At 49.1% G+C, this 26,405-nt stretch overlaps 1 protein-coding gene across 2 annotated transcripts in view; it reads right to left on the reverse strand.

Annotated features, from left to right (window-relative positions):
- Window positions 1-26,405, reverse strand: part of LOC140395378 (uncharacterized) — a 663,783-nt gene that overhangs the window by 199,792 nt on the left and 437,586 nt on the right. The gene's annotated exons all lie outside the window — the stretch shown is intronic.

Genomic DNA, 26,405 nt, shown 5'->3' on the forward strand with positions numbered 1-26,405 from the left:
GACTGCATGCTTTTTTTGAGGGACAGAGTAGCAGGAGAGACACTGAATGGGAACTTGGCAATGTAACTCAGCCTTCGTCCACACAGGAAATAATAATAATCAGAAGTAACCCCGGTGGACAGTTAAGAGAAAACCCAACCTATAAAACATTTGGAACTTACAAAAACAAACTTGTGACCTTCCTAAAATTTAAAGTGTTCCTGCCTGCTGCAAAACCATCTGGAACATTATTTAATGGCAGCTGAACTGTCTGAAGGTCACATTAATGAGCACTTTTGGCCTGCTAACATTTACAACCCAAACAATTCCTTTAGCTTAATTTAGTTACATGCACTTGACGATCACGAAGAGGAGAACTACTAAGAATCATTAAAGTTTTAACCATAAACAGCTTGCTGTATACTTGTGTCTAAGATTAACCTTTTGTGATCTGCAGGTCCCATTGTAGTCAAGTATATAAGCTACCAAATTGAAGTTCAACAACAGTTTGTCATCACCCCGTAAAGCAGCATTTGGTGTGTAATCTGCATTATTTTACTGCTCAATAAGGTCAACAGTCACTTCATGTGGCAGTATATACCAAGTAAATACCTGACAAATATAATTATAATTAACTCCAGGAGCAGTTGGCAGATTAGTAGAAAATCAGTTTGCCTGATAAACCTGTGTAGTTGGGGAAGTGACAAAATTAAATCATTGAAGAGTGCACATATGTGTAATGATATGTATAATCTAAGGAGAGTAAAGGGTAAACAAGAAGATGTTTGTGTATATCAACACTAGATGGCATCAGAGTAGTTTTATAAAAGGCTGTGTCTCTAAGCATTCTGGGAGAAAGCTGATGAGAAACTGTGGGAGATGCTGTTGAAGAAGTTGATGAAGGATATTGTGAGGTTGAGTTAGAGTGTAGGTTGTATTAGTGAGAGATAATTAATTACTGTAACATAGATTCAATACTATTATTTTGTTAGCTGTTACTCAGTAGAGTATGCAAACAATTTCAAGTAGTGTAAAATAAACTATCTTTGGTTTAAACATATAGTTCTATGTTCTTTGTAAACACTATGACTTTGGCTAAATTGGATAACAATACAAGGCACATAATAGCAAGCATTACAAAAACACTTATTAATTGAAAGATATTGTGATTTGATCATTCCCTCTAAGCATCCTAGGAGACATTAACAAAACGTGCTTTAGGGCAACCTGAAAAAACGTCATACACAGAGGTTTATTTTCCCTTTCAAACTGTGAAGTTCTTAAGTTTCAGCATCAATCTGGTTCTACTAAATTATCTTCTCCAAAAAGCAAGTAAATCACAGAATGTACATGAGTAAAGTATTTTTTCTTTAAGAGGGAGATCCTGCTGAATAGAGATGATCACAACTTCTTTCCCCACTATCGGTGGGCCATAGGATACATTTTTCTCTACTGTTGCAATAAAACCTTCCAGGCTAAATGGAAAGCAGCCCTGCCCTGTTGCAGGTCTGATCATTCAGCTTATGTCATGATGTATCGAGTGTCAATTCTAACTGGACTCTTTTAAAATCGCGAATGAGAACTTGAATATTTCAAATTTAGGAAGAGCGACAATTGCACCCAACAGATACGGACGGAGTTTTGTAGGGTCCGACACCATCCTAAAAAAATAAGCTATAAACTAAAATAAATCATCCACTTGATTGTTAAATTTGTAAATACACTGTGGTTGAATGCAAAGCCATAACATAGCAGTAATGCCCCAGGTCCAATCTGGGTCTGTGTTAACAAAGCAAATCTATGCATAAAATCAGAATTGCCGATTTTTTTCGGAAGGGGCCCATTTGGCTCCAAATGAGCAATTCCCTTAGTGCCATTCTCCCACTCTCTCCCTGTAACCTTGCACATTCTTCCTATTCAGGTAACAATCCAATTTTCTTTTGAATGCTTCGACTGAACTTCCCTCCACCATATACTCAGGCAGTGCCGCCACTCATCCCAACCATTTGCTGTGTGAACGTTTTTGTATATGGTTAGTTATAAATACCTATGTCATGCATCATAGCAATATTACAGAGGTAATATTTAGTTCTGGAAAGATTAACATTTAAATGTAGAAAGTGGGATGAATACAACTAAAGCAGCTTGAAGACAATTGCACTTTGTTGATTTAAGGGGTCAACAGCTAGAAAGTTATCAGAGAACAGTAGATGGGCTTGCTTAGCTGGAGAATTGGAAACAAGATGCCTACACTGCTTGCAAAGAAATATAAAATAAAGGGTATAATTATAAAGGGGGTTCAAGAGCAGAAACACCTGGGTATATTGTGTCTAAGTCATTAAAGATGGCAGGATAGGTTGATTGAACGGTTAATAAAGGAGACAATATCCAAGGCTTTATTAATAGGAAAACAGAGTACAAGGCTGAGGAGATTATGTTGAACCTGTGTAAGAGAATTGTTTGACCTCAGCTGGAATATTGCATCCAGTTTTGGGCACCACTCTTTAGAAAGGATGTGAAGCCACTGGAAAGAGTGTAATAAAGATTCACAAGAATAGTCCCAGGGATGAGGAACTTCAGTTATGAAGATAGATTGGAGAAGGTAGGACTGTTTTCCTTGGAGAAAAGAATGCTAAAATGATAAGAGGTATTCAAAATCATAAGGGGTCTGGACAGAATAGATAGAGAGAAACGGTTTCCAATTGTGAAAGGATTGAGAATGAGAGGGAAAAGATTTAAGGTAATTGGCAAAAGAAGCAAAAGTGAGGTGTGATCCTAGGCCAGATCCTGAAGTTTTGGTAAGATCCAGTTAGGGTTAGGAACCAATAACATATTGTTTAAAGTAGACAAAGTTTGAGATTCAAGACACTTGCTAAAATAATAAATCCACAGGATTCCACAAGTTTTGAACAAACAAAAATAAACCACGTTGTAATGATCTCCAATTGGCATTATTGGTTGGCCAATTGGAGTATGAGCTCCCTCAATGATAGCTCATTGAAGGGGCCCATATAAGCAACTGGGTTGGCTTTGTGAGGCAGTCTGAAGTTGACTGGAATGCTAGCAGCACTGTTTGGAGCTGCTCTTGTATATAGTTATTGCAAATAAATACTGGTGTGGTGACGGAACCCCTGCCTCCTGTGGATTATTACAGTGGCGACGGGGTAAACATAAAAACTTGCAGAGACCAGCTGCCGCACTCGGAGTACCGGTAAGCCTTGCTCTTTCAAACATGCCGCTTTTTGGGAAGTTAGATGCATTCGACCCGACTAGTGAGGACTGGTCCCAGTATGTAGAGAGAATATGTTACTTCCTCCAGGCCAATGAGATAATGGAATTCGGAAGGAAACGGGTTATACTGCAGTCGGCGTGCAGACCCTCAGCCTTTGACATTATACGTAGTCTAACTTATCCCGATACGCCGTTCCAAGAATTAACAAAATTGGTGGAAGAGCACTATGACCCAAAACCACCCCTCATCATGTGTGGCATAAACGACCTCACAATACAGAAGCGCCTGTTGGCGGAAACGCAGCTAGACTGCAGGCGGGCGTTACAGCTCGCACTGTCCCTAGAAAAGGCAGCAAGTGGGGCGCAGGAACTACAGGGCATGCCAATGGAGGTAGATACCTGGGAGAGGGACTACCACAACGGGTCCAGCTACCAGATAGCCGCCCTCAGGAAAAGCCTGAGGAATAAAGGGCCAAAGGAAAACCCCAGAACTGCCCCCAAGTCTGCTAGAACTAACTGGAGACAGAAGGAACTAACGGCTGAGGCTCCCCCAACAGAGAAGGACCGTTTCTGGCACCAGACAGAGTGGGGTAACAGCGACAGAAACCCTAGAAGCAGGTGGCAAAAGAGGAATAGCAGGTGGGGACGCAGGGAAGTACACAACCTCGACGCCCCCTCCTCCTCCGAAGGGGAACAGTTATATAATATTGCGACGAAGAAAGCAGAACCTATTAAGATTACCCCATGGGGGCTTCCGGTTGCAGCTATGCGGAGCTAAGCCGCGCGATTCGGCAGCTCCTGCGAACACGAACGTTCGGGCTCGATAGAAGAGCCCCAACTGAACTTTTTTCACAGCCAACCCGTGGGGAAGAGAGGAGAGAGGTCCCCTACTAACTTGTATGGACTGGACCCGCAGCGAAACGGCCAAAAAAGTGGAGCAGCGGGAGAAGAGAGGGAAAACAAGCAAAATGGCTGTGGCCGAGACAAAGAGGAGATGCAGGAATTCATCAAGCGCTGTTTCGAGGAGCTGCGAAAGGAGATGGTGACGCCTATGTTGGCAATAATTGAAGGGGGCAACCCAGAAAGCCCACGAGGTGAAGATCCAGGACAAAGTGAGTGAGAATGAGGACGAGCTCTTGGGCCTGGCGGTGAAAGTGGAGCGGCACGAGGCGCTACACAAGACGTGGGCGGGAAGACTCAAAGACCTGGAGAACAATCTGAGGATCCTGGGTCTCCCAGAAGGAGTGGAGGGGGCTGACGCCGCAGCATATGCGGGCACAATGATTGGGGCGCTCATGGGCGCGGAGGCCCCCCCGAGATTGCTGGAGCTGGAAGGGGCGCACCGAGTGCTGGCGAGGAAGCCCAAGGCAAATGAGCCGCCAAGGGCGATGGTGGTGAGATTTCACCGGTTAACGGACAGAGAGAGGGTCCTGAAATGGGCCAAGAAGGAGCGGAGCAGCAAGTGGGACAACGCTGAGATTAGAATATACCCGGACTGGAGCACGGAGGTCGCTAAGCGGAGAGCGGGTTTCAACCGGGCCAAAGCGGTGCTGCATCGGAAAGGAGTGAAATTTGGAATGTTGCAGCCAGCGCGACTGTGGGTTACACATAATGGCCAACACCACTACTTTGAAACGCCCGAAGAAGCGTGGACCTTTATACTAACTGAAAAGTTGGACTCTAATTGAGGGTTTGTGAGGGTGGGGGCTGTTGAGGGTTGAAGTATGATGGTTTTTGTATATAGGGGGTCAATCACGCGCAGGGAATGTTATATGGGCTGGGGGAGAGAGACAAGGCTGCGACAGGAGCTGCGCCAGAGGGGGCGGGTCAGGCTTTGGAAAGCGCGGGGTTCTTTTCCCGCGCGCGCGGGAAGAAAGGCGGGAAGGGGAATGAAGGAACGGGGGGGTCAAAGGGATGGCGGGGGAAGCCGGGGTCAGCAGGTGTCAGCTGACTTACGGGAGTGATATGGGGGAGCAAAAAAGCTAGACAGGGATCTAGCGGGGAGGAAGGGGGGGAAAAAGGGTTGCTGCTGCACTGGCGGTGGATAATTGAGGGAGATATGTGATGGTGAGTGGTAGGTTGCAAGGGACGTGGGTGGTGTTGGTAAATGTATACGCCCCGAACTGGGATGATGCTGGATTCATGAAGCGCATGTTGGGGTGCATTCCGGACCTGGAGGTAGGAGGACTGATAATGGGAGGGGACTTCAATACAGTGCTGGATCCAGCACTGGACCGCTCCAGATCAAGAACGGGAAAGAGGCCGGCGGCGGCCAAGGTGCTCAGGGGGGTTATGGATCAGATGGGGGGAGTGGACCCATGGAGGTTTGCAAGACCGCAGGCCAGGGAATTTTCTTTCTTTTCCCACGTGCACAAGGCCTACTCCCGGATAGATTTCTTTGTTCTGGGCAGGGCGCTCATCCCGAGGGTGGAGGGGACGGAGTATTCGGCCATAGCCATTTCGGACCATGCCCCGCACTGGGTGGAAATGGGGCTGGGAGAGGAGAGGGACCAACGCCCACTGTGGTGGCTGGACGTGGGACTGCTGGCAGATGAGGTGGTGTGTGGGAAGGTGAGGGGGTGTATCGAAAGGTACTTGGAGGCCAACGACAACGGGGAGGTGCGCGTGGGGGTGGTATGGGAGGTGTTGAAGGCGGTGATCAGGGGAGAGCTAATCTCCATCAGGGCTCATAGGGAGAAGACAGAGGGCATGGAAAGGGAGAGGTTAGTGGGGGAGATTTTGCGAGTGGACAGGAGATACGCAGAGGCCCCGGAGGAGAGATTACTTGGGGAAAGGCGACGGCTCCAGACGGAGTTTGACCTGTTGACCACGGGGAAGGCGGAGGCACAGTGGAGGAAGGCGCAGGGGGCGACCTACGAGTACGGGGAAAAGGCCAGTCGGATGCTGGCACACCAGCTCCGTAAGAGGACGGCAGCGAGGGAAATAGGGGGAAATCAAAGATGGAGGGGGAGCCACGATTCAGAGTGCAACAAAAATAAACAAGGTATTCAAGGCCTTCTACGAAGAGCTGTACAGATCCCAGCCCCCAGGGGGGGAAAAGAGGGGATGAGACGATTCCTAGACCAACTGTGGTTCCCAAGGGTGGAGGAGCAAGAGGTGGCTGGTTTGGGGGCACCAATCGGGTTGGAGGAGCTGAGTAAGGGTCTGGGGAGTATGCAGGCGGGGAAGGCCCCGGGGCCGGACGGGCTCCCGGTGGAGTTCTATAGAAAGTATGTGGACCTATTGGCCCCGCTACTCGTGAGGACCTTTAACGAGGCAAGAGAGGAGGGGACCTTGCCCCCGACAATGTCGGAGGCGGCAATTTCCTTGATTCTGAAGCGAGACAAGGACCCACTGCAATGTGGATCGTACAGGCCGATTTCGCTCCTCAATGTGGACGCTAAGTTATTGGCAAAAGTGCTGGCCACGAGGATTGAGGACTGTGTCCCGGGGGTGATACACGAGGACCAGACGGGATTCGTAAAGGGCAGGCAATTAAACACTAACGTGCGGCGGCTCTTAAACGTGATAATGATGATGTCGGAGGAGGGAGAGGCGGAGATAGTGGCAGCTATGGACGCGGAAAAGGCCTTTGACCGAGTAGAGTGGGAGTACCTCTCGGAGGTATTGCGTAGGTTTGGGTTCGGGGGAGGGTTTATTAGCTGGGTTAAGCTCCTTTATAGTGCCCCGGTGGCGAGTGTGGTGACGAACCGGCGGAGGTCGGAGTACTTTCGGCTGTACCGAGGAACGAGGCAGGGGTGCCCCCTGTCCCCCCTGTTGTTTGCATTGGCGATCGAACCCTTGGCCATAGCACTGAGGGAGTCTAATAAATGGAGGGGGGTGGTCCGAGGGGGAGAAGAGCAACCGGGTGTCGCTATACGCGGATAATCTGCTGCTGTACGTGGCGGACCCAATGGAGGGGATGGTGGAGGTCATGCAGACTCTGAGGGAGTTTGGGGAGTTCTCGGGCTATAAGCTCAATGTAGGGAAGAGTGAGCTTTTTGTATTACAGGCAGGGGACCAAGAAAGCGGGATAGGGGACCTACCGCTGAGGAGGGCGACGGGGAGTTTTCGGTATCTGGGGATCCAGATAGCCAGGAGTTGTGGGGCCCTACACAAATTGAATCTGTCGAGGTTGGTGGACCAAATGGAGGTGGACTTCAAAAGATGGGACATGTTGCCGCTTTCGTTGGCGGGTAGCGTGCAGTCGGTCAAAATGGTGGTCCTTCCGAGGTTTTTGTTTGTGTTTCAGTGCCTTCCATCGTGATCACCAAGGGCTTTTTCAAGAGAGTAAGTAGGAGTATTATGGGGTTTGTGTGGGCAAATAAGACCGAGGGTAAGGAGAGGGTTCCTGGAACGCAGTAGGGACCAAGGAGGGTTGGCGCTGCCAAACCTAGGGAGCTACTACTGGGCAGCAAATGTGGCGATAATCCACAAGTGGGTTATGGAGGGAGAGGGGGCGGCATGGAAGAGGATGGAGATGGCGTCCTGTAAAGGAACGAGCTTGGGGACGTTGGTGACGGCACCGCTGCCGTTCTCGCCATCAAAGTATACCACGAGCCCGGTGGTGGTGGCAACGTTAAGGATCTGGGGCCAGTGGAGACGGCACAGGGCTGCAGTGGGAGCCTCGGTGTGGTCCCCGATCAGGGGTAACCACCGGTTTGTCCCGGGGAAGATGGACGGGGGGTTCCTGGGTTGGCATCGGGCGGGGATTAGAAGAATGGGGGACCTGTTCATTGACGGGACATTTGCGAGCCTAGGGGCACTGGAGGAGAAGTTTGAGTTACCCCCAGGAAATGCATTTAGATATATGCAGGTGAAGGCTTTTGTGAGGCGACAGGTCAGGGAATTCCCGTCGCTCCCGGCACAAGAAATTCAAGACAGGGTGATCTCGGGTGTATGGGTCGGGAAGGGCAAGGTTTCGGCAATACACCAAGAGATGAAAGAAGAGGGGGAAGCCCTAGCAGAAGAGTTGAAGGGTAAATGGGAGGAGGAGCTGGGGGAGGAGATAGAGGAAGGTTTGTAGGCTGACGCCCTGGGTAGGGTTAATTCCTCCTCCTCATGTGCCATGCTCAGCTGGATACAATTTAAGGTGGTTCACAGAGCGCACTTGACGGGGGCGAGGTTGAGTAGGTTCTTTGGGGTAGAGGACAGATGTGGAAGGTGCTCAGGGAGCCCGGCGAACCATGTTCACATGTTTTGGTCATGCCCGGTACTGGAGGGGTTCTGGAGAGGAGTGGCGGGAGCAATATCTCAGGTGGCGAAAGTCCGGGTCAAGCCAAGCTGGGGGCTAGCAATATTCGGAGTAGTGGAGGAGCCGGGAGTGCAGGAGGCGAAAGAGGTCGGAATTCTGCCCTTTGCGTCCCTAGTAGCCCGGCGAAGGATCTTGCTATTGTGGAAGGAGGCGAAGCCCCCTAGCCTGGAGGCCTGGATAAACGACATGGCCGGGTTCATTAAGAAGTTTGCCTTGAGAGGGTCTGCGCAGGGATGGAGCGTTAGAGGAAGGCCGGCTGCAACCGGGGGGAACGAGAGATTGTTTGAGGGGATGGATGAGCGGGAGATAACATGGAGGGCGGGGGAAACTGGCACATGTGGGCGAGAGCCAGTGTATAAAGCTATGTAAATATACCATTTTGCCATGTATATATCTTGCTCAGTGCGATTCTGTGCTATTTTGTTACCGGGGGGGGGGGGGGGGGTTATTGCTTGTATGGGGAAAAAATTGTGTTGTTAAAAAATCTTAATAAATATATTTAAAAAAAGATTACCCCATGGGTGAACGGTCGGCCGACAATAATGGAAATAGACACGGGTGCGGCCGTATCAGTAATGTGAGTGGCAGCATTTTTTAAAAATCAAAGATGGACCCCAGCCACTAACCCTAACAAAAACATTGACGAAACTTAAAACCTACATGGGCAAACCCCTGGAAGTTCTAGGCACGACTCATGTACCCGTGGAATATGACAAACAATTGCTCAGATTACCATTGACGATAGTAGAGGGCTCCGGACCGAACTTAATAGGACCGAACTGGTTGAAAGACCTAAACTTAGATTGGATGAAAATTTTCCAGAGTGGAAGCGGCCAGTTGAGTGGAGTACTCCAAAAATACCCGGAGGTCTTCCAAGAAGGTTTGGGGGAAATTAGAGGTGCCAAAGCAACTTTGCACGTGGACCCAGAAGCCCTTCCGAAATTTTGTAAGGCCAAGCCGGTACCTTTTGCATTAAGGAAGAAAGTAGATGTCGAAATAGAAAGGTTACGGCGCGACGGCATTATCAGACCAGTACAGTTCTCGGAATGGGCAGCGCCGGTGGTACCAATTTTGAAGCCAGACGGCTCGATACGTCTCTGTGGAGATTTCAAACAGACGGTAAACAAATACGCACTGCTCGACAAACACCCGATCCCGAAAATAGACGACCTCTGTGCCAAATTGGCAGGTGGGCTTTTGTTCACAAAACTGGACATGAGCCACACCTACCTGCAGTTAAAACTGGACAAGGACTCCCAGAAGTTCGCTACGATCACCCTGAAGGGACTTTTTGTAATGCTAGGCTGCCCTTCGGAGTGTCATCAGCCTGCGCTATATTCCAGCGTACGATGGAAAATATTCTGCAGGGACGACTGCAGGTGGCGATTTATTTGGACGATGTCTTAGTCACGGGTAGAACAAACAGGGAACACTTAAGGAACCTGGAGGAAGTGCTCAGGCGTTTCACAAAGGCAGGCATACGGCTGAAAAGAGAAAAATGTGTTTTTCTGGCCCCACAAGTGACGTACCTGGGATATAAAGGAGACGAGTCGGGCTTACACCCATTGGAAGACAGAGTAAGGGCAATAAAAGAAGCCCCAGCTCCCACCACGGTCCAGGAGCTACGATCATTTCTAGGGTTGGTCACATATTATGGCAATTTTATTGAAAATAGGGCGTCCATCCTAGAACCCCTCCACCAGCCACTAAAAAAGGGACAAGAATGGAAATGGTCCGCCCGCCAAAACCGAGCATTTAGGCACATTAAGGAACAGCTGTCATCCAAAAATGTCCTAGAGCATTATGACCCAAGGAAGGAGTTGGTGGTCACGTGTGACGCATCACCTTATGGGGTAGGAACCGTCTTAGCCCATAGAGGAAGGAATGGGGAAGAACGGCCAATACCCAATGCTTCGAGGACCTTGGCGATGGCCGAGAGAAAGTACGCCCAAATCGAGAAGGAAGGACTGGCGGTGATATTTGCAGTAAAAAAATTTCACCAGTATCTGTACGGACGGAAATTCACCATAGTGACGGACCATAAGCCGTTATTAGGGTTATTAATAGAAGACAAGTCAATACCCCCGATTGCATCAGCTAGAATCCAACGCTGGACGTCGCTACTGGCGGCGTATAGATACGTTCTGGAGCACAGACCGGGAACGCGAGTAGCAAATGCAGATTCCTTGAGCAGACTTCCCCTCCCAGACACCCCGCCGCTAATACCGAAAGTAGAGGAGACAATAATGACTCTAAATTGTTTGGACACCCGACTTCCGGTTGCGGCAATGACCAGCTAAGCCGCACGTTTCGGCGGCTCCAGCTCGAACGAACCTTCGGGCTCTTTTAAGAGCCCCAACGGGGAGTCTTTTCGGGACGAAACCCGGTGTGGGGTGAGAAAACAGGGAGTCCCCCCCAACGAAAAAGAAAAATATCGGCGGCGGTGGCCAGATCGCGAAGAATCCTCGAGGACAGGGGCAGAAGGAAAAAGGAGCAAGGTGGCGGCGGAGGGAGCCTAGGCGACATGGGGGCCGGACCAAGACGAATTTTTGAGACGGTGTGTTGAGCTGCTTAAGGAGGAGGTGCTGGCCCCGATGCTACAAGCAATTGAGGGGCTTAAGGAGACACAAAGGACCCAGGAGATGGAGCTCCGCGTGGTGGAGCAGAAGGTGACTGACAACGAGGACGAGATCCTGGGCCTGGCGGTCAAAATGCAGACGCACGAGGCGCTCCACAAAAAGTGCATTGAAAGGATTGAAGTCCTAGAAAACAGATCACGGAGAAAGAACCTTCGGATCCTGGGTCTCCCCGAGGGAGTGGAAGGAGCGGACGGCGGGGCTTACATGAGCACGATGCTACACTCGCTAATGGGAGCTGAGGCCCCCTCGGGCCCCTTGGAAGTGGAAGGGGCCCACCGGGTCCCTGTGAGGAGACCAAAGGCGGGAGAACCACCTAGGGCGACGATCGTGCAATTTCATCGCTTCAATGATAGAGAGGTGGTTCTGAGATGGGCCAAAAAGGTACGGAGTAGCAGATGGGAGAATGCGGTGGTACGGGTGTACCAGGATTGGAGTGCGGAGGTGGCGAGAAGGAGGGCGAGTTTTAATCGAGCCAAGGAGGTGCTACACAAGGTGAAGTTCGGGATGTTGCAGCCGGCGCGACTGTGGGTCACGCACCAGGAGAGGCATCACTACTATGAAACGGCGGAAGAAGCATGGACCTTCATTAAAAACGAGAAACTGGATCAGAACTGAGGGACTGATGTTGGAGGGGAAACGACAATGCTGATGTACATAGAGATGTAAATTGGGGAGGGCCGGCCACAGAGAAATGTGGGCGTCGGTGGGGGGGGGGGGGAAGAAGAGACATAGGCTTGGGAGGGGGAATGGGTGTGGGGCGGCAGAGGGAGCTGCGCCACGAGGGGCGGGATGGCTCTAGAGAACACGGGGCTTATTGTTCTTGTTCCCGCGCCAGAAAGATGATGGCGGGAAGATAGGCGCAAGGTAGATGGGAGTTCCCCACACGGGGGGGTCAAGGAGAGAGCGGGAGAAGCCGGGGTCAGTTGAAGTCAGCTGACTTTCGGAAGCAATATGGGGGGAGTAACCATGCTAGATGGGGATCTAGCAGGGGGGGGGGGATAACTGGGTTGCTGCTGCAGAGATCGAAGAGGTAAAAGGAAAGGAAGTCGGGACGGGAATGCGCCGCCTGGGGAACGGGTGGGTGCGCGGAACCGGGACGTGGGACTGGCCCAGAGAGGGTGATGGCTAGTCGACAGGGGAGGGGGGCAGGCAGCCCCCCAGTTCGGCTGATCACGTGGAACGTGAGAGGCCTAAATGGGCCGATTAAGAGGGCCCGAGTGTTCGCGCACTTGAAAGGACTGAGGGCAGACGTGGCCATGCTTCAGGAGACGCACCTGAAGGTGGCGGACCAAGTTAGGTTAAGGAAAGGATGGGTGGGACAGGTGTTCCACTCAGGGCTGGATGCAAAGAACAGAGGGGTGGCCATACTGGTGGGGAAACGGGTGTCATTCGAGGCTAGGAACATTGTAGCAGACAGCGGAGGCAGATATGTGATGGTGAGTGGCAGACTGCAGGGAATGGAGGTCGTTTTGGTTAACGTATATGCCCCGAATTGGGATGATGCGGGATTTATGAAGCGGATGCTGGGACGAATCCCGGACCTGGAGGTAGGAAACCTGATAATGGGGGGGACAGGACTTCAACACCGTGTTGGACCCAGGGTTAGATAGATCTAGATCTAGGACCGGAAAAAGGCCGGCAGCGGCCAAGGTGCTTAGGGGGTTTATGCACCAAATGGGGGGAGTGGATCCGTGGCGATTTGTTAGGCCGATGGCCAAAGAGTTCTCCTTCTTCTCCCATGTCCACAAGGTGTACTCCCGGATAGATTTCTTTGTTTTGGGAAGGTCACTGATCTCGAGGATGGAAGGAACTGAGTACTCAGCTATAGCAGTTTCAGATCATGCCCCACACTGGGTGGACCTGGAATTAGGAGAGGAGAGGGAGCAGCGTTCACTCTGGCGACTGGATGTGGGATTACTGGCGGATGAAGGAGTCTGCGGAAGGGTGCGAGGATGTATCGAGAGGTACCTGGAGGCCAATGACGATGGGGAGGTCCGAGTGGGAGTAGTATGGGAAGCACTAAAGGCGGTGGTCAGAGGAGAGCTGATCTCCATCAGGTCCCACAAAGGGAAACTAGAGGCCAAGGAAAGGGAAAGACTACTGGGGAGATTTTGAGGGTAGATAAAAAATATGCGGAGGCCCCGGATGAAGGACTATACAGGGAGAGGATCGACTCCAGACGGAGTTCGACCTGTTGACCACAAGGAGGGCGGAGGCACAGTGGAGGAAGGCACAGGGGATGAGATATGAATATGGGGAAAAGGCGAGTCACCTGTTGGACCATCAGCTGCGAAAAAGGACAGCGGCGAGGGAGATAGGGGGAATTAGGGATGAAATGGGAGCCACGGTGCGGAGAGCAGGGAAGATAAACGAGGTGATTAAGACCTTCTACGAGAGACTATATAGGTCCCAACCCCCGGAGGGAAAAGAGGGGATGCGGCAGTTTTTGGACCAATTAAGGTTCCCGAGGGTGGAGGAGCAGGAGGTGGAAGGCCTGGTGGCGCCGATTGGGGTGGACGAGGTTACCAAGGGGCTGGGGAACATGCAGGCAGGGAAGGCCCCGGGACCAGATGGGTTCCTGGTGGAATTTTATAGAAAATATGTGGACTTGTTGGCCCCGCTGCTGGTAAGGACCTTTAACGAGGCCAGAGAAGAGAGGACCCTACCCTCGACAATGTCGGGAGGCGACGATATCGCTAATCTTGAAGCGGGATAAAGATCCGCTGCAGTGCGGGTCCTATAGGCCTATCTCACTGCTAAATGTGGACGCCAAGTTGCTAGCAAAGGTGCTGGCAACGAGGATAGAGGATTGTGTCCCGGGGGTGGTGCACGAAGATCAGACCGGGTTCGTAAAGGGGAGACAACTAAATGTCAACGTGCGACGGCTATTAGGGGTGATAATGATGCCCCCAGCAGAGGGGGAGGCAGCGATAGTGGCGGCAATGGATGCAGAGAAGGCATTTGATAGGGTGGAGTGGGAGTATCTATGGGAGGTGCTGAGGAGGTTCGGGGACGGGTTTGTCAGCTGGGTTAAACTCTTCTATGGGGCCCCAACGGCAAGAGTGGTCACATGCCGGCAAAGGTCGGAGTATTTTCGACTACACAGGGGAAGACAGGGATGCCCGCTGTCCCTATTACTGTTCGCGCTGGCAATTGAACCACTGGCCATAGCGCTGAGAGACTCCAGAAAATGGAGAGGGGTGATTAGAGGGGGAGAGGAACACTGAGTGCCACTCTACGCGGATGACCTACTGCTGTATGTGATGGACCCAGTGGGGGGGATGACAGAGGTCATGCAGATATGGAGGGAGTTTGGAGATTTCTCGGAATATAGGCTTAACATGGGAAAGAGTGAGCTTTTTGTGATACACCCTGGGGACCAGAGGAGAGGGATAGGTGGCCTACCGCTAAGGAGAGTGGAAAGAAACTTCCGATACCTGGGGATTCAGATAGCCAGGAGCTGGGGAACCTTACACAGACTCAATCTGGCACGGTTGGTGGAACAAATGGAAGAGGATTTCAAAAGGTGGGACATGCAGCCGATGTCACTGGCGGGCAGAGTGCAGGCAATTAAGATGATGGTCCTCCTGAGGTTCCTATTTGTGTTCCAATGTCTCCCTATACTGATCACTAAGGCCTTCTTTAAAAAATAGATAGGAGCATCACGAGCTTCGTGTGGGCAGGGAAGGCCCCGAGGGTAAGGAGGGGGTTTCTACAACGTAGCAGAAACAGAGGGGGACTGGTGTTGCCGATTTTGGGCAACTACTACTGGGCCGCCAACGTGGCAATGATTCGTAAATGGATGATAGAGGGAGAGGGAGCAGCGTGGAAAAGGTTGGAGATGAAGTCCTGCAAAGGGATGAGTTTAAAAGCGCTGGTGACGGCGCCACTACCGCTTTCCCCAAAAACATTTACCACAAACCCAGTGGTGGCAGCAACATTAAGTATCTGGGGGCAATGGAGGCGACAGAGGGGTGTGATGGGAGCCTCGGTGTGGTCCCCGATCAGGAACAACCATAGGTTTGCCCCAGGGAGGCTGGACGGAGGATTCCAGAGCTGGCACCGGGTAGGAATCAGGAGAGTGGGAGATTTATTTATAGACAGGACGTTTGCGAGCTTGGGAGCGCTTGAGGAAAAGTATGAGCTGCCCCGGGGAAATTTCTTTAGATATATGCAGGTGAGAGCATTTACGAAACAACTGGTGAGAGAATTTCCGCTGCTCCCGACACAAGGGATCCAGGACAGGGTGCTTTCGGGGGTGTGGGTCGGGGAGGGCAAAGTGTCAGGGATATACCGGGAGATGAGAGAAGAGGGGGAGGAGCTGGTGGGCGAACTGAAGGGAAAATGGGAAGAAGAGCTCGGGGAGGAAATTGAGGAGGGTTTGTGGGCTGATGCCCTAAGCAGGGTAAATTCCTCTTCCTCATGTGCCAGGCTTAGCTTGATCCAATTTAAGGTGCTGCATAGAGCACACATAACGGGAGCAAGGTTGAGCAAGTTCTTCGGAGTGGAGGACAAGTGTGGGAGGTGCGGGGGAAGCCCGGCGAACCACACACATACGTTTTGGTTGTGTCCGGCACTGGAGGGGTATTGGAGGGGAGTGACGGGAGTGATCTCGAAGGTGGTGAAGGTCCGGGTCAAGCCAGGCTGGGGGTTAGCTATATTTGGAGTAGCGGATGAGTCGGGAGTGCAGGAGGCGAAAGAGGCCGATGTTGTGGCCTTTGCGTCCCTAGTAGCCCGGTGTAGGATTTTACTCATGTGGAAGGAAGCGAAACCCCCCCACACTGGAGGCCTGGATAAACGATATGGCGGGGTTCATAAAACTAGAGCAGATGAAGTTTGCGCTGAGAGGATCGGCTCAAGGGTTTACCAGTCGGTGGCAACCGTTCCTCGACTACCTAGCGGAACGTTAGGGGGAAGATAGATGACCAGCAGCAGCAACCCAGAGGGGGGGGGGGGGGGGTAAATTTTTTGGGTTTTCTAGAGGGGGGGGGGGGGGCGGGGGGAGGAGTATTACTTCGTGTTATTTGGTTAGTTTACCATATTAGTTAAACAATGTTATTTTGCAGTTATCATGTTACCTTTTTTTTTTGATTTGTAAGGGAAAAAATTGTGTTTGTAAACTTTAATAAAATATATATATTTTTTTTAAAAATTGTTTGGACACCCTATCAGTGGACGCACAACATATTCGGTTGTGGATGCAAAAAGACCCCGTTTTAGCCAAGATGAAGCATTTACTGCTAACAGGGGAACTGGAGAGACCAGTGGAGCCCCAGATGCACCAATAGTGGAGGAGAAGGGACCAAATAACCGTAGAAGACGGTATCCTATTATGGGGAGCCCGGGTAATAGTCCCAGCTCAGGGCCGTCGGGCAATCTTAACCGAATTACATCACGGACACCCAGGGGTGTCCAAAATGAAGATGCTAGCTCAAAGCTACGTTTGGTGGCCAGGATTGGACACAGACATAGCAGCCTTGGTACGTCGGTGCCAGGAGTGCCAACAGGGGCAAAGAGTGCCACCAGCTGCGCCATTGCATCCGTGGGAATGGCCAGGCAGACAGTGGACCCGCCTGCATATTGACCACGCCGGACCTTTCATGGGTTCAATGTTTTTGGTGATAGTGGACGCCCACTCCAAATGGTTGGACGTCCACCGGGTAAACGCGGCAAGCACAGCATCGACAATTGAAAAGCTCAGGGCCTCATTTGCAACACATGGACATCCGGAGGTATTGGTGTCGGACAACGGAACGGCATTCACAAGTGGGGAATTTGGAAAATTCCTAAAGGGAAACGGAGCCCGCCACATCAAAACGGCCCCTTACCATCCAGCGTCCAACGGCCTGGCAGAGAGCGGTCCAGACACTAAAAGCGGGACTCAAGAAGCAGCCGGCAGCGTCAATGGACACAAAGCTCTCCCGCTGGCTGTTTGATCACAGGACCACACCGCATTTCACAACGGGCATGCCGCCAGCTGAACTCTTAATGGGAAGACGGCTGCGAACGAGGCTGAGTCTCCTTTTCCCAAATTTAACGGGGAAAGTGGAGAAACAACAGGAGGTCCAACGCAGGGGGCATGATAATAGTCGGCAGCAGAGACATTTCCAGGTGGGGGCACCGGTTTGGGTCAAGAATTATGGGAATGGACCAGTGGGTCAAAGGCATGGCAGAGTCCCAAACAGGGCCCATATCATATGAAGTTTCGATAAGAGGTAAGGTGCTGAAGAAACAGCTAGACCAAATAAGGGCAGCGGAACCACACCTGGAGGCAGGCGAAGCAGGGCTGCCTCAAGCTGGGATAGCCCATACGGGAAAGATACCCACACCCCAGCCCCGAGCAATTTCTCCAGACCCCGTCATCCAGTCGTCAGAATCGGAGATGGACACTTTCGACGAGGCCGCCGCGACACCTCTCCCCGAGGAGGAGGAAGTACACCTTCCAAGGAGGTCGTCAAGGAAAAGACGGGCACCCATAAGGTACACCCCACCCACGTCGAAGAACGACCCGGCGGACGACACAGAGGTGACAGACCCGGACGGAAGGAGCAGGAAGAAGAATGCCAGCTGGCAGGAATTCCTCGGACCTGGCCCGGGGGGGGGGGGGGGGGGGGGGGGGGGGGGGGGTCCTGGTCTTCCCTAAGTCCAAAAATGAAAGTTTTAGTTTTTAAAGCCTCTTATTGTTTCATTTTGACAGTAAGACATTTTTAATGACATTACAAGTACAATTGAACTAGCTGGATTCTTTTTTCATCTGAGGATACAGTTTAGGTTCTCCTGAAGTACACGCTTCGCAAATAGGTGTTGGAGTTTGTCCGCTTGATCCAGCAGTCAGAACCTCCATTGATGTGTCCATGTGAGTTATTTCACATTTATCCACCAATTTACTCTTCCCTATGACCGCCGTTCTAGACATTCCCTCTGTATGAGGGAATAAGGTCTTTACTTTGGTCAAATCTTCGAAGTTTGGTTTTGTGCTTCCTTCTGTGATATTCCATTGTGATTTTGGATACTTCATCTGATATTTAATTAACAATTCTACTCTTATCCATCCTTCTACTGATTTTTGAATTATTAGGTCTGGACTCCAACCCGGGTCTGATTTAATCAAGATTTGTGGTGCGTTAGGAACTAATGCACAATTATATCTTAGACCGTTTGGAAAGTCAACATGATCAGGTGTTCTCAGAAGTATCGGATCTGTGCTTTCCCAATGTGGTGTCAAATGTATTTCACCCGCTAACTTAGATGGGTCTGGATAGCTCACTGGGCTAAATCGCTGGCTTTTAAAGCAGACCAAGGCAGGACAGCAGCACGATTTGATTCCCGTACCAGCCTCCCCAAACAGGCGCCAGAATGTGGCGACTAGGGGCTTTTCACAGTAACTTCATTGAAGCCTACTCGTGACAATAAACGATTTTCATTTCATTTCACTTCTTGCCTGAACACCTTGTATCCAGGAATATTTAACACCCAACACTGCCCTACTTTGAGTCAAGTCTCTGTCATAGCCACAGCATTGTATTTCCACATGGAAATCTGCACCTTAAACTCTACAATGTTATTTCCCATACTCCATGTATTCACATAGATGCATAATAACCTGGATTTAACAGATTTGTATTCAACCACAATCATGGCCCGGCATATCCCCCACTCTACCATTACCACCAAGCAAGGGGATCAACCCTGGTTCAATGAAGAGTGCAGGAGAGCATGCCAGGAGCAAGGCCAGGCATACTGAAAAATGAGATGTCAACCTGGTGAAGCTACAACACAGGACTACTTGTGTGCCAGTATAAGCAGCAAGTAATAGACAGAGCTAAGAGATTTCACAACCAACGCATCAGATCTAAGCTCTGCAGTCCTGCCACATGTAGCTGTGAATGGTGGTGGCACATTAAACAACTCACTGGAGGAGGAGGCTGCACAAATATCCCCATCCTCAATGATGGCGGAGTCCAGCACATATGTGCAAAAGACAAGGCTGAGGCATTCACAACAATCTTCAGCCAGAAGTGTGGAGTGGATGATCCATCTTGGTCTCTTCCAGACGTCCCAGATGTCAATCTTCAGCCAATACGATTCACTCCACCCACATGATATCAAGAAACGGCTGAAGATAATGGATACTGCAAAGGCTACGGGTCCTAATAATATTCTGACAATAGTACTGAAGACTTGTGCTCCAGAACTTGCCGCATTTCTGCCAAGCTGTTACAGTACAGCTACAACACTGGCATCTACCCAGCAATGTGGAAAATTGTCCAGGTGTGTTCTGTACACAAGAAGCAGGACAAATCCAAACTCGCCAATCACCGCCCTATCAGGCTACTCTCTATCATCAGCAAAATGATGGAAGGAGCCATCAACGGTGCTATCAAGTGGCACTTACTCGGTAATAACCTGTTCACGGACGGTCAGTTTGGGTTCCGCCAGGGTCACTCAGCTCCTGACCTCAGTACAGCCTTGGTTCAAACATGAACAAAAGCGCTGAATGCCAGAGGGGAGGTGAGAGCGACTGCCCTTGACATCAAGGCAGCATTTGACCGAGTATGGCATCATTGACCCCTTGCTAAACTGGAGGCAATGAGAACCAGGAGGAAAACTCTCCGCTGGTTGGAGTCATACCTGGCACAAAGAAAGATGGTTGTGGTGGTAGGAGGGCAATCATCTTACCCCCAGAACATTACTGCAGGAGTTCCTCAGGGTAGTGTCCACGGCGAACCATCTTCAGCTGCTTCATCAATGACCTGCCTTCCATCATAATAGCACAGTTGCTTCATAGTTGGCTCCAAGGTCCCAGGTTTGATTCCCGGCTTGGGTCACTTTCTGTGTGGAGTCGGCACGTTCTCCCAGTGTGCGTGGGTTTCCTCCGTGTGCTCCGGTTTCTTCCCACAGTCCAAAGATGTGTGGGTTAGGTGGATTGGCCATGCTAAATTGCCCTTAGTGTCCAAAAAGGTTAATTGGGGTTACTGGGTTTAGGGGATGGGGTGGAGGTGTGTGCTTGAGTGGGGTGCTCTTTCCAAGGGCTGGTGCAGACTCGATGGGCCGAATGGCCTCCTTCTGCAGTATAAATGTTATAGATCATAGATCATAGAATTTACAGTGCAGAAGGAGGCCATTCGGCCCATCGAGTCTGCACCGGCTCTTGGAAAGAGCACCCTACCCAAGGTCAACACCACCACCCTATCCCCATAACCCAGTAACCCCACCCAACACTAAGGGCAATTTTTGGACACTAAGGGCAATTTATCATGGCCAATCCACCTAACCTGCACATCTTTGGACTGTGGGAGGAAACCGGAGCACCCGGAGGAAACCCACGCACACACGGGGAGGATGTACAGACTCCGCACAGACAGTGACCCAAACCGGAATCTAACCTGGGACCCTGGAGCTGTGAAGCAATTGTGCTATCCACAAGGCTACCGTGCTGCCCTTATTCTATCATAAGGTCAGAAGTGGCGATGTTAATGTTCAGCACCATTCGCGACTCCTCAGATAATGAAGCAGTCCAAATGCAGCAAGACCTGGACAATATCCAGGCTTGGGCTGACAAGTGGCAAGTTACATTCACGCCACACAAGTGTCATGCAATGACCATCTCCTACAAGAGAGGACCTAACCATCGCTCCTTGACATTCAATGGCATTACCATCGCTGTGTCCCCCACAATCAACATCCTGGAGGGTTACCATTGATCAGAAACTGAACTGGACTAGCCACATTAATACTGCAGCTACCAGGGCAGGTAAAAGGCTAGGAATCCTACGGCGAGTCACCTCCTGACCCACCAAAACCTGTCAACTATCTACAAGGCACAAGTCAGGAGTGTAATGGAATACTCTCTTATTGCCTGGATGAGTGCAGCTCCAACAACACTCAAGAAGCTCAACACCATCCAGGACAAAGCAGCCCACTTGATTGCTCCTCCTTCCACGAACATTCAAACCCTTCCACCAACGAACAGTGGCAGCCTTTTGTACCATCTACAAGATGCACTGCAGTAACTCACCAAGGTTCCTTAGACCTTCCAAACCAAAGACCACTACCATCTAGATTGGATTGGATTGGATCTGTTTATTGTCACGTGTACCGAGGTACAGTGAAAAGTATTTTTCTGCGAGCAGCTCAATAGATTATTAAGTACATGAAAAGAAAAGGGAATAAAAGAAAATACATAATAGGGCAACACAAGGTATACAATGTAACTACATAAGCACAGGCATCAGATGAAGCATACAGGGTGTAGTGTTAATGAGTGAGGTCAGTCTATAAGAGGGTCATTTAGGACTCTGGTAACAGGGGGGAAGAAGCTGTTTTTGAGTCTGTTCGTGCGTGTTCTCAGACTTCTGTATCTCCTGCCCGATGGAAGAAGTTGGAAGAGTGAGTAATCCGGGTGGGAGGGGTCTTTGATTATGCTGCCCGCTTTCCCCAGGCAACGGGAGGTGTAGATGGGGGTCAATGGATGGGAGGCAGGTTCGTGTAAGACTGGGTGGTGTTCATGACTCAGAAAGACAAGAGCAGCAGATACCTGGGAACCCCACCACCTGGAGGTTCCCCTCCAAGTCACCCACCACCCTGACTTGGAAATATATCGCCGTTCCTTCGCTGTCGCTGAGACAAAATCCTGGAACTCCCTCCCTAACAGCACAGTGGGTATATCTACATGTGCAGTACTGCAACGGTTCAAGAAGGCAACTCACCACCACCTTCTGAAGGGCAACTAGGGATGGGCAATAAATGCTGACCTAACCATTGATGTCCACATCCCGTAAATGAATTGAAAGAAAATTAGTCTTTGTTACTTTCTCCCTTATTCTAACCCCACCAATTAACTTGTTATTCCTTATTATAGTGCTATCTATTTCTCCCAGTATTCAGTGCACCTTGGCATTCCTCTGACGTTATCTCCTGATTTCCACACCCTGCTAAGTTAGTTTAAACCCTTCCCAATAGCATGAGAAAAACACCCTGCGAGGAACTCAGTCCCAGCTCTATTTGGGTGCAACCCGTTCAGCATGTACAGGTCCCATCTCCCCCAGAGTTGGTCCCAATGTTGCAAGAAACTAAAGCCCTCCCTCTTACATGATCATTCAGGCATGTATTCATCTGCTTTATCCTCCTATTTTCTGTACTCAATTGTGTATGGCACTAATTCGGAGATCTCTACTTTTGAGGTTCTGCTTGCTAATTTTCTATCTAGTTCCCTAAATTATGATTGCAGGACCACATCCTTCTTTCTGCCTATGTCATTTGTACCTTGTGGACTACGACTGCTGGCTGTTCACCTCCCCCACATGGTGCCACTCAATGACATCCATCACCCCGGCACCAGGAAGGCAACATCCCATCCTGGGTTCATGGTGGAGGCTCCAGAAACGCTCATCTCTACCCATAACTATCAAATCATCCATCACACTTGCTCTTCCAGTCTTCCTTGTCATAGAATTTACAGTGCAGGAGGCCATTCAGCCCATCGAGTCTGCACCAGCTCTTGGAAAGAGCACCCTACCCAAGGTCAACACCTCCACCCTATCCCCATAACCCAGTAACCCCATCCAAAACTAAGGGCAATTTTGGACACTAAGGGCAATTTATCATGGCCAATCCACCTAATCTGCACATCTTTGGACTGTGGGAGGAAACAGGAGCACCCGGAGGAAACCCACGCACACACGGGGAGGATGTGCAGACTCCGCACAGACAGTGACCCAAGCCGGAATCAAACCTGGGACCCTGGAGCTGTGAAACAATTGTGCTATCCACAATGCTACCATGCTGCCCCCCCATGCAGCTGAGTCACCCATTGTGCCATGGACCTGGCTGCCACCCCCAGATGAACCAGCACTCAATCAGAATTCAGAACGGTATACTGGTTGCAGTGTGGAATTACTTAGGGGACTCTTGCACTACTAGCCTGCTTCGACTCAGCTGTCTGGTGGTCACCCATTTCCTCAGTCCCTGCATACTTTTAAATCATAGGGTGACCACATTGATAAACACAATTGCTATGAAACTCTCAATCTCGCAGGCACATCATGGTGACGTCAGCTGCTGCTCAAGGTCCAAAACACAGAGCTCAAGCTGCTGCAACAACTAACACTTCTTGTCCTAATGGTTATCTAGGTCTGTTGAGGCGTTCTGGTGTTCCCACATAACGCAGTGCATGCACTTTAGAGGTTGGAGCAGCCCTGTCATTTATTTGTTAGTTAATAATTTGCTACTTAAATAAACCTTAATACTGCAAATAAATCTTTATCAGTACAAATAAACCTGATTAATAAACCACACCAATACTGATAAACCCTAATAATACTTAATACACTTGACTGGTAATAAGTTTTATTTTAAAAAGAGTGATGGTAAGCGGCTGATATTTAGTCGTTTTACCTGGGCTTGTTAGAGTTAAAGAGAGAAAAGTAATTATACTGAGGAATATCATACATGCTTACCATCCAATGATCGCTGCTAGAAAGATTTTAAGTGTGGATTTTCAAAGGTTTTGTGGTCAACAGTATTGGGTTCAGTTATAATGCACTCTGTGGTTAACTATGCTGAAGACACTAATCTCCAGGCTCACACAGGACATGTGTTCTTTTAGTTGTCAGCCCTGGAGATTCTTCAGTGCCTGAACTATTTTGTACTATGATCTTAAAAAAGGAGAGAACACTTGGAAATAAAATTTGATGGCATGCTTGCTAGTAGTCCTACATGCATGTTGGTAGCTAAATATTGGGTCAGAAGTACAACAGGTATTTTTAACAGAGGTAAAATGTTGCAGTATGGAGATCCTCAATTTCAGTGCCTTTCTTTGGATCCAAATAGGGTCAAGAAACTGCCTAACTATACATTTACTATGGTCCAATTGATGGAACAAAAATGGGTTACAAGTTAGTATTTAAGTCATGGGAGAACAAAAAGTCATCTTAATTAAATGCAGATGCGTCAAACCCCAGGGCTAGAAACAACATTGTTATTTGATGTTTTGTGATCAAACACAGCTACAGACCACATTAACAGTTAAGTGGTCTAACTTTGGCCAAAACTATTGGTAGCAAAACTTTCTAGTAGGAAACATCTTCCATAGCACAGATCTAATGAGTTTCTAATAATAATCTTTGTCACAAGTGAGGCTTACATTAACACTGCAATGAAGTTACTGTGAAAAGCCCCTAGTCGCCACATTCCGGCGCCTGTTCAGGTACACAGCGGGAGAATTCAGAATGTCCAAATTCCAAACAGCACGTCTCTTGGGACTTGTGGGAGGAAACCGGAGCACCTGGAGGAAACCCACGCAGACACGGGGAGAATGTGCAGACTCCGCACAGACAGTGACCCAAGCTGGGAATCGAACCTGGGACCCTGGCGCTGTGAAGCCATAGTGCTAACCACTGTGCTACCGTGCTGCCCCTTGTATTCTTGCATTTTTGTCCAAGAGGAATTCCAGCATCCAAAGTGCTGGAAGGTTCTGAAGAGTCGATTTCAACTTAAAATATTACTCCACAGATTCTACCTGTCCTGCTAAATACTTCCAACTCTTCGTTAGCTAAATTTATACCTAACAGAAACAAAGCTACACCAAAGTTCCGACTGCCATAAAGCAGAAGCTTGGAATGATGCTGCATTAAATGAGGCCAAGTGACCCATTGTGCCTGCACCAACTCTTTGGTAGAGTTATCCAATTACTTCAATTACTTTATTCTCTAACCATAGCCCTGTTATATTTTATCCAAGTTTTAATTCAATTCCCCCACCCGAGCAATACTATTGAATCTGCTTCCACCATAGTTTTGAGCAGTGCCCTCCAGATCACAGTAATTGTAAAGAAATGTTTAATCATGTCACCTCTGGTTCTTTTAGCCAATCACCAAAATTTGGGTCCTCTTTGTTAGACGTTTTAGTTGCTGTGAAATGAAGAGTCTAAAGTTCTTGTTCCTTTTCACCAAACACCATTTATTTCATTTCCACAGCCTCTGCACAAAGCTCTCAACACACCACCTGACAGAGGCCACCTGAAGCCCCTTTACATATGTGTCAATTAATGGATACTTAACATAAATGAGACAACTAATTGCAATGTCTCTTAACCCATTACTTAACAGTGTCCCCTTCCTTGGAGAAAAAAAATAATGAGGTGAAAACAAAATTTCAAGAAACTCAAAAACACACACATGATGTCTCCCCCTTTTTTTTGTTTGTTTGGACGTGAAAGGAAAAAAAGTCACAGAAACAAGGGCATTTCATTAACAATATCCAAACGTTTCTGTGAACTTGCCCCTCTTTTCGGAAAACAGTCTGACAGTTGATAGCTCCTGTCGACCCATTTAATTTTTGCTATTTCCTCTCTGTCCAACATCTGCTTCAAACTTGCGATGTCTATCCGTAACCTCTTTTCATTGACACTTTTTGTAGAGTGCACATTTTCCCACAGGGATTTATTGTCAATGTGACAGTCAATAGGTTTATTACCCAAATCCCCTAATCCCAAAATTTCTGTCAATATCATACTTGTATAAAAAGCCAGATTCACCGCCTCTACAAGGCTTAACCTCTCAGCAGCCAAAGTGCTTTTTACCACTCTCCTTATTTTCTTTGTTTCCCACAAGTGGCCAACATTTACCATTGTTCCCCAAAAGGAAAATTATAAAACCTCCTGCGCTTGAAACCCCATCACATAAATTTGCATAGGACGCATCACTATAAACTATGAGTTTCAAGTGCTTAAGGTCACCTAAAACCGGGAACTTCAAAACACACTCCTGCATTTTTAGTTTGGCCAACGCTTTATTTGCTCTTATTATGTCTTCCACTTTGGGATCATCCATTTTTGTACTCAACTCTAAGACATCAAAACTCACGTCCGGTCTAGTCTGTCTACCTAAGCAGTTCAGTTGCCCAATTAAACTCTTTTTCTATCTTTGAAACCATTGCGTCTTTTTTGTGAAACTCGGCCATGACTAATTGCTATTGGGGTGATGCTTTCCAAATAAGATTGCTGACGTAAAGTTGTCCCTAACTTAGTCTGTCCAATTTCCAGTCCAATATATTTAAATGCACCGGAAGCCTGACTTCCAACCCTGAATTCTTTCCTCAAACCAGAGATTACAATAGCTTCAAAATCACTAGTCCCTCCCCACAAAAAATCATCAACATGCATCATAAAAATGTCAGAAAGATTTCCTTTATAGTGGCAATAAAACATTGCAGGATCTGCTTTCAACTGGCAACAGCCTAACTTTAACAAAACTGTCCTTACCGAAAAATACATGACTCTAGATGCATCATTTAATCCATAT

The sequence above is a fragment of the Scyliorhinus torazame genome, chromosome 18 (genome assembly GCF_047496885.1).
Source record: "Scyliorhinus torazame isolate Kashiwa2021f chromosome 18, sScyTor2.1, whole genome shotgun sequence".
NCBI classification, from domain to species: Eukaryota; Metazoa; Chordata; class Chondrichthyes; order Carcharhiniformes; family Scyliorhinidae; genus Scyliorhinus; species Scyliorhinus torazame.